Source organism: Canis lupus, chromosome 6 (assembly GCF_003254725.2).
Source record: "Canis lupus dingo isolate Sandy chromosome 6, ASM325472v2, whole genome shotgun sequence".
In the NCBI taxonomy this organism is placed as follows: Eukaryota; Metazoa; Chordata; class Mammalia; order Carnivora; family Canidae; genus Canis; species Canis lupus.
In genome coordinates, this window is record NC_064248.1 from 67,298,639 (window position 1) to 67,314,355 (window position 15,717).

General features: G+C 34.7%; 1 long non-coding RNA gene across 1 annotated transcript in view; it reads left to right on the forward strand.

The window, feature by feature from the left end:
* LOC112641008 (uncharacterized) overlaps positions 1–12,782 on the forward strand; it is an 85,290-nt gene extending 72,508 nt beyond the window's left edge. The window contains exon 5 of the long non-coding RNA XR_007411574.1: positions 12,170–12,782. This is a non-coding gene — a long non-coding RNA (uncharacterized LOC112641008). The remainder of the gene's footprint in view (positions 1–12,169) is intronic.
* Positions 12,783–15,717: the final 2,935 nt, after the last annotated feature.

Here is a 15,717-nt window from a genome sequence, read left to right on the forward strand (position 1 = left end):
AGATGCTTTTATATTATCCATGTTGAGGAAAAGATGGGAAGGTCAAACAGTAAAAGATTAATGACTATTCTGTTCTGTTTGACCTAATCCCCACAAGCACAGCTTCCAATTGGTCCATGTTGTTCCAGCGATGCCTGAAATCTAGGGCTGGCCATATGACCAAAGCCTCATTGGAGAACTCCAAACACTAGCCACAGTATTCATCTGGAAAGCAAATCATGGTTCTCATTGAAGCCGGTGGAAGTTCTCCCTGAGATGTGTTGAAGATACTTGCAAGAGATGCTCCCTCGTCTCCTAAATCTCTGGCTGTGCAATTTAGGTGAAATATTGTTTAAACTGTGAATGAAGCCAAAGGAAAGGAAAGCATAGTCTAATGAAGAGAAAAGGGTATCAGACCTGAAACAAAAACTATTGAAGTCTTGCATCTCGGTATTCCTCAACATAGCTTCATCCCTGACCTTTTTCAGTTATGTAAGCCCATAATTCTCTTTGTTTTGCTTAAACTAAACAAAGGGATTTGTTTGATGTGAGTTCTTTTCATTTGTCATCAACCTAAGGAGAAACATAAAGGCGTAGTCACAAATTCAAAAGCTATGTGGACCAGAAACATCACACACGTTACAGTTGAGAAGCTACGAAGGCAATAAAGTCATAGGAAGTAGGAGGGACACTGGACAACAATACTTTGCCATATTGATTGTGAGAATGCAGACCACGATTTGATTAGTTTTCCTGATTTTTAACAAAAGATCTAAAGTTTAATATGAGGTCTTCTAAAATTGAATTATTGGCAATGAATATTATTTATTATTTTATAAAATGAATCATGTAGGCCATTTCTTAATAGACTATTATTTTTTATGCAAACACTTAAAATGTGCAAATAATAATTTATTCATCTATATAAAAAATGGTAGACACCTAAAAATTAGTTTTTACCTCAAGTCATATATACCCAATGAGCCACCCTAATGTTTCTGAGTTTCTTGCAATAGAATAAATAATTGATGTTCTATAAATATTTATATGCCATGGATTGCCTGCCCTTTTAAACATAGAATGTGAGCTTTGTATATCTCTATAGGGTAGGAAGGTTATGTAATAGAGCTAGTAGAAAGTAGGGGTTAATGTAGTGAAATTTATCCTTGACCAAAAGGTAAGGATTATCCTTGCCCAAAAGCATTCTATGTCAATTAAAAACAAAACAAAAGACAAATTTGTGTGTGAAGCAAATTTGTGTGTGAAGCTTTATTTCTGAAACTACCAGTTTCGGGTATTTGTAATATATTTTAAAAAATCACATATCAACATTTCTCTTACCTGTTTAAAATGCGTCGTAACTTTTCAGAACATCTTTTAATAACCAGCTGTTTGAACACTCAACAAGGTAAAGTTTTCTGTGCATGTAAATACTTACACCGATACCCCAGAGGTCTACAGGCTTTTTTGAGTACAGTACTAGGTGAAGGAGGAAAAGGTTACTACATCAATATAGAAATGGCCTCATGTGAAAAATACAATGAATTCTCTGGACACTTTGGTAATCCTGCAAAATTAATTATGCCCTGGATATGTGTTGCACCACACTGAGGGAGAAAACTAAAAATTATTTTTGAATAGTTGAAGTACAACAAGGGCACACATATAAGTTTAGAGAATAAAAATTAAAAGTTATATTAGTAGGAGGACTATGCCTCATCTAACAAGAGCCAAGAGCTCTCTGAAATTCTCCTCCTTCCTGTAAGGTGCAGGCATTTATAAATGTTTTAGGAGGGATTCAGATACCACAAGGAAAGTGTTATGGTTTGCTCTGTGTACCCCTCAGATTTCTAGCTGAAGCTTTAACCTCCAGTATGACTATATCGGAGATAGGGCTTTGATTTTTGTAATTAAGTTTAAATGTCACCCTTGTGAATTAATCATTAATCTAACAGGACTGGTGTCTTATAAGGAGAGGAAGAGAAAGTAGGACTACACACTTCACACTTACACAAAAGACCATGTAAGGACACATGACGAGGCAACGATCTGCAAAGCAAGGGGAGAGACCTCAGGAGAAACCAAACCGGATGACATGGCGATCTTGCACTGTCAACCTCCGGAAACGGAGACAAGAACACCTTGTCTCTGGTATTGTGTTAGAGCAGCCCTTGCAGACTAATACAAAAAAGGAAATGGAAACCCTCTTCCCACTGCCTCCCCATCCAGCCCCAAGAGGTAAAACACCTCCCTTCTCTGCTTCCCAACAATGGATCCCCAAGCCTTAAACCAGACTCATCCTTTTTCTTGTTATCAGGGGTTCATCCTTTTAGTAGAGAAGAGTGGAAAGTCCCAGGAAAAGAAGGGAGAAGAGGAATAAAGGGGTGCAGGATGGTAGAAAGTGGGGAAGAGAAAAGTTAGTTCTAGATGGGAGTTGGTGTATTCGAGACTTCTTGGGAGCACAGAGATATTGATGGAACTTCTCTAAAGTTCTAAGGAGTGAGATGTCACTGCCATCTAGACACAAGGACACTTTAACCAGGCCAAGAGCCAAGTATCACAGCCACCTCCACACCAGTGGACGCTCTTTCTGGCTACCGGGACAAGAGGGACGGAGGGGGAGAGAAAGAACTCAAACAACAAAATAATAATCCAGTTACCCCAGATGAGCTATCTTTGGAAACACTCTTTAACTTAAAGACACAAATCTAACAGTGGACATTTTAAGCATCCTCAAGAAGCAGCAGGAATTCTAATCTGTGGCTTTAGCCCATTTCTCGTCACATCACATCTGCAAGTGACCTGACCACTTAATTGAGTTCTCACTCATTTATTAATTTCTTCAGCATTGTTCATTGAGACAATTAGGAAGGCTCCAACATTACAGGTAGCACAGAGTAGATGATCAGTATAAGCACCCTCATTTATTTGTGGCCAACAATTATTAAGTTCCAAGTATGGACCCAGCCTTATTTTGATGATGGAAATACAGTGATGCACAAAATACATGTAAAGAGCTATATTCTGCAACAAGTTACATTCTAATGGGAAGATGAATAAGAAGGAAGGGGAAAGATGCAGTTATCTTAGGCAGTGGGAATGAGCCAAGGGTGCGCAATAGGAGCACCTAGGAGGGATGTTATATGTTCAAGCTTCAGCGCTCTTGGGAACTGCAGAGCCTGGGACTGGATCCTGGCTCTGCCATTTATTAAAAATGCAAATCTGGACAAATTACCTAACATCTCTATGTGTCAGTTTACTCCTCTGTAAAGCAGAAGCAATGATGATACCTCTTGCAAAGTGTGAGAATGAAATGAGTGAATATGTTCAACACCGAGAGGAGTTCTTAGCATGTAGTCAGTCCTCAATACAAGTGTTTTGTTTCCATTATAACCATTATGAATGTACCAATAAAACCCCCAAGGGGATTTTAGCAGGGAAGTAACATGGCCCTCGGTTACACATTAATTTCTCTTTGCCTAGCACCAAATCTGATCTCCCGCTAAGACATTTCTTGCCTTTTGGACTCTCTTATTGCTTTTGTGTGTATGAAAGTGAGTGAAGAAACACATAATGACCTTGAGGGAAAATGTACACTTAACCCAACTTGTAAAAATGACCCTGATCCTTAACTGCAGGTTTTCATAATGTGAGAAACAAGGCTTGATTCCTTCAGAAGATGACATTCTGGAAAATCATACATGTCTGTCTTACTGTGTCACCGAAGGAAGAATTTGTAAAAGAATGCGATTCTGAGGCCCTGGCAAACATGGCCAGGCTACATGCTTCTTTTGTATTCTGCAGAATACTTCAGACTCCCCTCCCACATTTTTTTTTTGGGGGGGGGGTAATTTGTATCTAGTGAATTTTAAGAAAAACTGTGGGCCTAGAAGCCTGCGAATCTGTTTCTCCCCTCTCACATATCCATCCTGATGGGGACTTTGCATGTTCTCCTAATTTTGAACATCTACAAGCAGCTGAGGTTGTGCACTGGTGCCACAGTCACAGCCCACCCCCCCCATAAATGCTCATTTTGTCCTGATCTCTCCTGCCAGCTTATGTGTCCCCTGCCTCTGGTCCAGCACCGTCGCCCTCTTTCCACATTCCTCCCTCGCTCAGCCCTCCTGCTCTATTTTTCCTTTGCCTGTCGGATGGTGCTGTTTCTTCCATGTTCCCTCTTCACATAAAGTCAGTCCAAGGCACAAGAATGCATCTTGTAAGAGCTAGGCTCTAAATGTCTTTAATTTTTCTTGATTCTATTTTGTTATCAGCATCAGCGCATTGTGTACCTCTACACTAAGATACAATATTCCATCTTTGAAAAAGAGGCTTGTTTTATTTTAGTTTTTCAAGATAACTGGTGGCTTTTTAAAAATGAAAACGACGGATTAAATGAAGGCAATCAGACAGCCAGGTTTACAAGCACGAGTTACTTACAAAGACTGCAAATCGCCAAATAACTGCTTTCTATCTGATATTTTTCTTGACTCAATTCCAAATACATATTAAGTAATGGATTAACTGTTTCCAGGAGAAATGCTGATAATAATTATATCACAGACAGCTTATGGGTGATAGGAATGCTAAATGCCACTAGACTGAGCCCTGGTTGGTTTTCAATTTACTTTTTGAGGCAAACTTTCGGATACCTCCATATGCCTTTTGATATCTGTGCATTTTCATTCATTTTCAGTTTGATGAACTTATAATACGGTATTAATTAGAACTACACTGATGGAACCATTATATTCCGGTCTCTAAAGTCCACCGCCAGGAAATATTTACTGCTTACTCATTTTGTGCTAGGCATAGTTTGAAAATTTCAATCCCTTTTCTCGTGTAGCAGTGGATTTTTATGGAGAAAAAGAACACTCTGTGAGCTACAAGAATCGCAGCTTCAGTAAATAAACTTCTTGCCTCTCATTATGCATAATTTATTTGACTTATATGTGATCTTCATTCTATATTTATATTATGAATAGAGGAGTTTACTTTCTTCATTTAACTTCTCCATCTAAACAAGCAAGCAGTCTACACCGCATTCAACAGCAGTTAACACAGAGGCCATAACCTGCAGAATTAGAGATTTTTACATTCAAATTTTCTAGAGATTATAAATTAGGTTTTAATAATTCTGTACCACCAATACACCATTTTTTATGCATTTTCCACTTAGAACTTTATTTTTGCAGGTTTGCTGACAAAATATCTCAGATTTGCCCTGTGTAAAAATGGCATTTCTTTTGGAATTGTTTGAGAACAATCCTTTTCATCTTTGAAGGGTATTTTCAATAGACATAGAAACCACACTTTTACTGCTGCCAATAAGACATTCCATTTTCTTCCGGTTTCTGGTCTTTTCACTGTTTTGTTTTCTTGTTGCTTTTTTTTTTTTTTTCCAAAGAACTATTTTCAAGATTTTCTTCTTTCAACAGTTTAACAAATATATATGTCCTAAAAACTTTGCTGTTTTTGTATTGTAAATAATGCATTTACAAGGTTTTCTGAGTTTCCTGGAACTATGAGTAAACGTCTTTCATGAGTCTGAAATATTCTTAGCCATCATCTCTTCTTTTTTTTCTCTTACTATTCCTTCTCTTCCCTTCTGGACTCCAGTTAGACCTACATTGTACCTTTTCGCTCTGTATCACATGTATCTCACAGACTCCTTGCTTTATTTCCATTCACTTTGGCTCTGTTTATTTTACTTTAGATATTTTCCTATTGTCTTCTCTTTCAGTTTGTTACCATGGCTTTTTGTGACATCTAATCTTTTGAATTCATCTAGTGAGTTCTTAAATTTCAGATGCTACATTTCTCAGTTGTAGACTTTTCTGTTGGATTCTTCACATGGATTTGAAATATCTTATGCATTTCTCCATTTTCACCTATCATTTTCCGTGTTTCTTTCTACTGTATGAAACATACTTACAACAATTATTAAAATTGTTAATCTGAAAACTCCAGTATCTATAACTTATCAGTGCCTTTGTACTTTCAGATTCTCTCCCTCTCTCTCTCTCTCTCTCTCTCTCTCTCTCTGTGTCCAAATGTTTCTTCTCATCCTCAGGTTCAGTGACTGAATTCTCAACATTGTATAAAAGAGGTTAAGAATTCAAATGTTGTTTTCTTCCCTCATAGATGTTTCAAGTTTGATAGGGCAGTGAGCTGAGTTGAGGAAAGTTTACTGTTAGGGTAATACTCAATCTACATCTGATTTTTACCTGTGCCTTGGATGAATCCCTATAGGATTTTTAAATGAGAGCTTGGACCTCACAGTATCTTTTCTAATGGGTGCAGAATTCCAGTCACTATCTTCCTACTGCAAGGCTACTGTAAACTTTGCTATAATAAATAATAATAATCTTAACTTTTCTTTTTTGTTTCTGCTGTTGTTGTTCATTTGTATTGTTTTATTTTTAAGCCTTCCACCTCATCCCATTTCTAAATTCAAAAAATGTTAGTGGGAAATTAGCCCTTTGATTATGCTCCTCAAGTCTCCTAGATCAGCTCTCAGTAGGCTTGTGATGATGGCAAGTGTCCTGCTAGTTTCTCAGTCCCCCCAGCAGGGCTCCTTGATCAGGACAATATCAAATCCTCAGCCTCGTGCCTGCAACCAAATTCAACAAAGTTTTCCAGTGAAAAACAAGTTATAGAAAATCAGTTCCCTTCTTCCCATGTCTTTTCTCTGTGGAATCTAAATTTCACTACTCCTAGTTGCTCCTGCAGCTCTCTGCTGTTTTTCTGGTTTCGTTTTCCCCCTAGATATTTATAGCTAGAGCCTTAGCCTGCCACAAATTCCATCTTACCTAGAAATAGAATTCCTCTTCATTTTTGAGTGATATTTTTTGAAGGATAAAGGAATTCTAGTTTGGCATGTTACTTTCATTAAGCATTTTGAACATATCAATTGAATACATCTTACATCTTGTATGAGTGGTCATTTCTCCACAAATTCTTCAGCAATTGGGGTCATCACAATTTCTTCTTTTTTTTAGCCATTCTGGTGATATATCACTGTTATTTTTATTTACCTTTCCTTAATATTAATGATGTTGATAATCTTTTCATGTGCTTTTTTTTTTTGCCATCTAGTTTTCTCTTTAATGACATCTTTCTTCATGTCTTTTTCCCCCCACTTTCTTTTTTCCCCCCACTTTCTAATAGCATTTTTTTCTGTTGAGTTTGGAAGTGTTTTATATTTTTCAGGACTAGTCCTTTGTCATATTTGATTAGAAAATACTTTCTCCCAGTGTGTAACTTGTATTTGTATCAGCTTAATGATGTATTAACTGGAGAAAAATGGTTTAAATTTTGATTAAGTCCAAATTTGACAAATTTAAAAAGTCCAATAAGTTTTCCTTTCCCTTTTTATTGATTTCAGTTTTGATGTTAAGTCTAAGAACTCTTTACCTAGCCCTAGAGCCCATTAATGTTTTACATTTTTTGCTGTTGTTGTTTCATGTTTCACACTTAATTTTGTGGTCCATTTTACATTAGGTTTTAAATGTTAGAGACTTACATTGAAGTTTCTTTCTTCTTTCTTTCTTTCTTTCTCTTTCTTTCTTTCTTTCTTTCTTTTCTTTCTTTCTTTCTTTTCTTTCTTTCTTTCTTCTTTCTTTCTTTTTTTCTTTTCTTTCTTTCTCTTTCCTTACTGATTTACTTTCTGCCTGCGGATGATCAAGTGGTGTAAGCACCATTTATTGATATTGTTATCATTCTTCTACTACCTTTCTATTGCAACTTTCTCAAGAATAAGTTGGGAATAGTTTTGTTTCTCTAATTTTAGATTTTCTATTATATTCCATTGATCCTTGTATTTGTACTTCTTACAATACTACACACTTTTGTTTACTACAGCTATATATAAGAAGATTTAAATTTAGATAAACTGTTCACTCTACATTGTTGTGTATTTTTTAAAAATTTCTATTTTAGTTTCTTTGCCTTTCCATATAAAGCCTCACTGGGATTGTAATAGTAATCATGTGAAACCTGTATATCAATTTTGAAACAGCTGACATCTTTATTATGTAGAGGCTTCCAATCCATGAGCACAATATGTCTCTCTATTTCTTAGATCTTTATTTGTTTCACTGTAGTTCTGTAGTTTCCAACTTATAAGTCCTGTACATGTTTGGTTTATACCAAAGTATTTCTTTTTTTAAGTGATTTTAAAGGATAGTGTATTTTAATTTTGATGTCTGTACATTCAATGTCACGACCTTGATGAACTTACTACTCTTAAGAGAGATTTTGTAGATTTCTTGTGATTTGTTATGTAGACAATTATTTCCACTGCAAATAGAAATAATTGTTTATTTCTTCTTTTCTTTTATTTATTTTTAAGGATTTTATTTATTTATTCATGAGACACACACACACACACACACATACAGAGGCAGAGACACAGGCAGAGGGAGAAGCAGGCTCCATGCAGGGAGCCTGATTTGGGACTCAATTCCAAGACTCCAGGATCACCCTGGGCTGAAGGTGGTGCTAAACTGCTGAGCCACCCAGGCTGCCCTATTTCTTCTTTTCTAATCTGTAAGTTTTTATTTTATTTTCTAGCCTATTGCATTGACTAAGACTTCTAGCACTCTGTTCCACTGAGTAAAAATTGTGAGAAAGTGTATCTCTGCCTTGTTCCCAATCATAGGAAGAAAACATCCAGTCTTTCATAATTAAGTAAAATATTAGGTGTAGGTTTTCAGTAGATGTTCTTTATCACATTAAAGAAGTTCTTCTTGGGAATCCCTGGGTGGTGCAGCGGTTTGGCCCCTGCCTTTGGCCCAGGGCGCGATCCTGGAGACCCGGGATCGAATCCCACGTCGGGCTCCCAGTGCATGGAGCCTGCTTCTCCCTCTGCCTATGTCTCTGCCTCTCTCTGTCTCTCTGTGACTATCATAAATAAATGAAAATTAAAAAAAAATAAAGAAGTTCTTCTTAATTCTATTTTGGGAGTTTCTATCAAATGTATTTTATGTGTCAATTAATATAAATAAGATTTTTCTTCATTAACCTGTTGTTATGATGAATCACACTAATTAAATTTGGAATCTTGAGCCATACTGACATTTTGAAATAAATCCCACTTGGTTATGGTGTGTATTTCTTTTTAATATATTGCTGAATTCTCTTTGAGAATGTATTTTTCCAAATTTTTCTTGTATTTATGACAGACATTGCTCTGTATTTTTTTATTCTATCATTGGTTTTGGTGTTATCAGGCTAATACTAGATTCATATAGTGAATTAGGAATCATGTCTTCTTACTTTTTGGAAGATATTGTGTAGAATTGATATTCTTCTTTACATTTTTGGTAGAATTCTTCAGTAAAAGCATCTTGGCCTGGAAATTTTGTTTCTGAGGAGTTTTAAAATTATAAATTAATTTTCTTGATAGTTAGAGGAGTATTTAAACCATCTATTTCACTTTTTGTGAGTTGTGGTAATTGTATTCTTTTAAGAATTTTTTTATTTAACATAAGTTCTCAAAATGTTGTGTTTAATTACTCATAGTATTTCTTTATTATCATATTATCATTTTGATATCTGTATATCTGTAGTAATATCCTCTGTTCCATTTCTTATAGTTATGATCTGTGCCTTCTTTTGTTCTTTGTCTTTCCAGAGTTTTGTCAGTTCTATTGATCTTTCTTTCATTGAGCTTTCTCTATTTTTAATTTTTAATCTCATTGATGTTGTGTTCTTATCTTTATTATTTCTTCTACTTGCGGAGTTCATTTCACTGTTTTTTTTTTTTTTTAATGTTCTTGAGATGGAAAGTAAAATGATTGATTTGGAAATTTATTCTTTTTTAATGTATGCATTTGATGTTATTCATTTCATTTTCAGCATTATTTTAGTATGTCCATGGATTCTAATGTGCTGTATTTTCATTTTGATTCAGTTCAAATATTTTTTTTTATTTTTCTTGGGAAAATTGACACATGTATTTCCTCTGTTGCTGGATGGAGTTTTCTATAAATGTCAATTAGGTACTGTTGGTTGAAGATGTTGAGTTTCATTTATACCCTTGATGATTTTTTCCCAATTATTCTACCATTCAAGAAAGAGGTGTTGGTGTACTCAAACTGTAATTGTGGATTTGTCTGTTTCTCCTTTCAGTTTTATCAGTTATTGTTTCCCGTATTTTATAATTCTCTTGTTTTGTCCATAAACTTTCTTGGTGTATGGACCCTTTTATCATTCTGAAGTCTTTTTTTTGTGGGGGGGGGGGGTCTCTAGTGATTTTCTATGCTCTGCAGTTTAGTTAATATTACTATATCTACTCTTGCATTTTTATTTTATTTTATTTATTTATTTACTTTTTTTTAAGATTTTATTTATTTATTTGACACAGAGAGAGAGCAAAAGCAAAGGGAGTAGCAAGCAGATGCAGAGGGAGAAGCAGACTCCCCACTGAGCAGGGATCTCCACAGGGGGCCCAATCTCCGGACCCTGGGATCATGCCTGAGCCAAAGGCAGACACTTAACCAACTGAGCCACCCAGAGGTCCCATACTCTTGCATTTTTAAATTCAAGTTTGTATAATATCTCTCTTTCCTGCTGCTACCTCCCTGGTTAGGAAAAATATATAATATGGATCATACTAGAAACTAAGCTGTATAGAACTTCTGAACGAACAGTGTTTGTTTGGTCATTCTACATTTCATTTGGGAAGACCCAGGCTTTCCAGTGTTAAACTGTATATGGAATAAATTTACATCAATAAGGTCTAACTCAAAAGTGAGAGGAATGCTAGGTATTTGGATTTGGCTAAAGGGATATTCTCATTCTCATAATGCTTGGGGCTATGCTTCATGAGTCTTTTCTTTTTCTTCAATTAGCAAGACATACAATCCTTATATGATTGTGAATTAACAAGATGACTAAAACTGCATAGGCATTCAGATGAATAGAACACATTAAGAAAACTTTTCTCTTGTTTGCTCTACTATTTCGAGAAGACCAGAAAATGATTTCTTATACTAGCTTGTCACAGTCTGTGCTGTTATCCCAAAACAACAAATAAAACACTAAATAAAAAGTTTCATAAATGTTGCCTTATATTCTATACTAACCTTTTTCCAAAAATTATAATCAGTATTATATGGTCTGATATTTTATACCAATACAACACTCTAATAAGTATGCTTTGCTGTTTTTAGACTTACTAATTTGAAATTATGGATTCTATATATCCTCATATTATTTAAAAATCATTTTTAAATATTCTAATAGCTCTTGCAATATAAAAATAAAGTTCTTATGAGGATCAAAATGAATTATTATGAGTTTTTTATGGGTGACCAAAGCCCTACACAGCTCTACAGATTGGTCTATGCCTGGAACTGTAAAGTTATTGTTTTATAAGACTGTAATCTTACATGTTAATCTCTCAAATGTTATATATATTTACTTCAGAGCCATTATTATAATAATGTTATCCTTCATTTAACATTTGATTCATAATTCTTTGTTCTGAGAAATTTTAGTCTTTTTAATAAATATAATGGTGAGGTTTAATAATTTCTATTAGAATAAGCATTTTTTATATTTTATCTCTCTAGAATAAAAAATATTCATATTATAAACAATATCAAAAATACTAACTAGTACATAAGTTCAAAATTTACATTTTAATAGATGTATAGATGAAGAAATTTGAATGATTCAATTAATTTTCCTTATGGACAAAAAAGTTTATTCAGAGCATTATTTCATATGGATTTTAAGGAATATATAAAATGAAGTAACTGCCTTTGTGTTATAAAAAAGGTGAACTTTTACTGATAATTAATGAATTATGCATTGGGTAACATGATTATATAATTATCATGTTTATTGATTATTTAGTACTTAGTATTTATACTTGGTGCTTCTGTTTTGTTTTGTTGTTTTTTTAAAGAAATGTAGCTTTTATACTGTATAAAGCAATTCTTTTAGACATTCTTTCCTGGGCTTGCCAAGAAAAAAAAGCACTTTAAGGGAAGAGAAGAATTGCTATTATCAGACACCTGTGATGAGTCAATCACTGTAGATAAACACTGAATTTATGTCTGTTCATCTTGGCAGCCAAAGCAAAAAAAGAAAAATGTGGTTCTCCCAAGGTTGTCTTCAAACACAAACATTTTCTTGGCTCAAAATTGAAGGAAGACTTTAACATGTGGTTTCTTATGTTTAGGGACATGAGGATAATGGAAGATGTCTTCACACATTTTTATGAAAACATGGACATTCACATTAGAAGTAATCCAATGAAGACCTTTCTATGGGATGCTGAGATAATGAAGTCCACGTATGCTGCATCCTGAAAATCTGACTTAAAAGAGATTGAGTTTGCAAATCTGGAGGAACAGATAATTAACCTGTCCAAAAGACAGCCTCTTTCAAATATCAGATGTCTCAAATGAACTTTTGGCAAGAACTGTGCCACTGTCAATTTAGAGGTCCTGAATTACTAATATTTGTTTTGTTAATTAAAGATAGACCCCTCTCTTTGCTTATCTAATTTACAGCCAAAAAACAACAACAGCAACAAAAAACCCAGTGAACCAAACGAATAAAAAGCCTGTCTTGTCCACAAAAAAAGACAGTTTATACAAAACATGTAGATCCCAGTTTAATGCATTTGATAAATTCTTACAAAATCCATTAAATGGTAGTGGGATATAATGAAAATTAATGAGATTGCTCAATATTGCAGTTATTTGTGAATTTTTCTTATGTGTACCCTGCTTCCATTGAGGAAAGATTTTTTTCTTATCTTTGCCTTTTGTACATTGAGTAGAGGGACACCTGGGTGGCTCAGTGGTTGAGTGTCTGCCTTTGGCTCAGGGCGTGATCCCTGCTTTACCCTCTACCTGTGTTTTGGGTTCTCTCTCTCTTTGTCTCTCATGAATAAATAAATAAAATATAAAAAAAAAAAAACAATGAGTAGAGATACCTTCCATGGTACATATTCAATAAATACCATTTAATCTGACCAAATTGTCCATTCCTTTGCTAAGATATCTACCAAAATATAATGCATTTAGTTTTCATATAATTGTTTCTTAGTTGATTTTTTAAAGACCAATAATCACTCAAAAATCACATCATATTAACTTTAATTTCTCCCTTTGAAATATGAAAGGAATGTAATAATGTATTTAAGCTAACTATTTAAGAATCTTTTTACAATATTGTTATGTAAGGTACAGCAAAGTAAATTTGAAATAAATTTAGTTAACATACAAGAAGACATTTATGGGGAAATAGTAGTAAACAAGATAAATGTAGTCCATAGCATTATGGAGATTAAAATATAGTGGGAGGAAACAAAAATGATTTATCAAATGTGATATACATTAAGAATTAAGAAGTATAAAGAACATGGTATAATAGAAACATGTAATGATGTGATTTAGGCTATATTAAGGATTCAGAAAAATGATGAGGAGTAATATTTAATGTGAGATTTTTTTAAAAAAGATTTTATTTATTCATGAGAGACACACAGAAAGAGACGGAGACACAGGCAGAGGGAGAAGCAGACTCTTTGCAGGGAGCCTGATGTGGGACTCGATCCCACGATCCCCAGGACCTTGGGATCACAACCTGAGCCAAAGGCAGACATTCAACCACTGAGCCACCCAAGTGCCCCTTAATGTGTGATTTGAAGAATGAGTTGAAGTTACTAGAGTAATGGGACATTGAATGAGAGACTATTCCAGAAAAAAAATGCAAAATCTATTTTTGAGGAAGAGTTGGGCAAGTTTCAGATCAGAAATCCAGAATGGCTGAGGCTTAGCAATTGAGAAACAGTGCGTGTAAGAAAATGAAAGAGTCAGCTCTCAGAGGATCTTGAACTCAGGTTTAAGACTTTGGAATGCATTGACAGCTAAAATGCAGACTGTTGGCAGTTTAGCACCATTTTCCTCTAGCATCTTCTCCTTTATTTCAGGGGCTGGGCATGTGAGCATTATATTTCCCAGAATTCCTACCTTAAGGATCTGGATCAGATCTACAACTGAGTAGCAATTGTATAAGTTTTGAAAGGTAGAGGAGAAACAGAAATTATTATTATTTTTCCTTCTGCTTGACAAATGGGTTTTGTCAGAGGTGAGATTTCATAGTGGCTTTGTGGACTTCCATTCCACTTTGATGTTGAGGGTAATTATAATCATTGCTGGCAGTTTCCTGTGCTTCTGGCAATTTCCCTATGCCCTAAAATCTAGTACACTTTTGATTTATGTATAGTTTTCATTGATATTTAATTACATAAATCCCTATATTAAAGTCATTGCTATTTTCTTAACTGAATCCTGATTGATACAGTATTTGGTGTGTAAAAGATGGTGGGTAAAGTGCTATAAAAATAAAATAAAATTTAGGAGGTGTACATTGGCTTAGTCATATAAGGTAAGACAAAGGGAAATTAAATATAGCTGACTGAAGGATAGAGGATTTTGCTATTCTGTGAAGAAATATATGGTGACAGAGGCACATAATTATGATAGCAGAATAATATGCTCACTCTGTCTATAGTCTTTGGAAAGCAGTTTGAAGGCTTTAAAATTATAGTGTGTGCTGAATACTAGTTGCCACACTGACAAAGAGCTTACCAAGAAGAGGTAAATTCATTCAAGAATTAGCTGATTGATTTCAGAGATAGATGAAAGTGAATGGAGAAAATTTAGAAATGATGGGCCTTTGAGTGCTATACAAAACAAACAAACAAACAAACAAAAACACTAATTGTTTTAGGACTCTGGTTATGAAGGAAAGGGCTAGAAAAGTCATCAAGGATAAAAGTCCAGTAAGACTTCTCATTGAACAAATTGACCAAACCAAATAGCAAATATCATAGTGAAAGTTCTACATTTGCAACAAAGTGATTGTCTCAGGCATCTTTAGGATAGCCAGCACTAATCTAAGAGAAGGGGTCAATTGATAAAGGCATGGGGATCAGACTTGGGAATTATGTCTAGGAAAATGAGATGTAGCTATTAGGATGTGGATATGAGTAGAAAGAAATGGATTAGAGATCAGCTAAGTGTTTGAGAGAATTACATTGCCAAAGAAATCATGAGACTGCACTTAAAAACGTTGTTCAAGTATTAAGTTATTAATTGAAAAGCTGCATTTTTACCATTAAGGAACAATATGCAAAGTCTCTTCAGACCTCAGAAAGCTGTTTTCCCAACACATGCTGGTGATGCAACTGTAAAGGATGGACAAGAAAGAATCTTCCAAAAAATAGACTAGAAAACAATGGAAAAGCTTCTTCCCAGATAGAATAATCATTATCTAATTAAATTTTTCCTTACACTTCGAGTAAGAGGTCTTAATAAGGTCTGATCATCAGGACGTCTCCCATCCTTTTCCTTGCACATCGGAGCTATTACTGATGTTACGGTGTCCCACTTCTGTGTATAATAATGACTGTGTGGTTAGGGATGGAAATAATTTGTCTTTTTCATGAGCAGTTTCCTATACTTGAAAAATCCATAACTGAATCTGAGTTTTCTGAACTTTGAGTTGCATATTGACTATGACTAGAAATACCTTATATTGTCACACATGGGGAAGCAAAGAGTGTTTTAAGTGTGTGAGAAGAAATAAACTCTACGTTTAATGAAAAATAGAGTGGACTATAGAACGGACTCCTCTAAGTATCACAAAATCCTTATCATCTTCCTCCATCCCATATGATTGATTAGATTTTATTTTCCAGTCTTTATTGTAGCT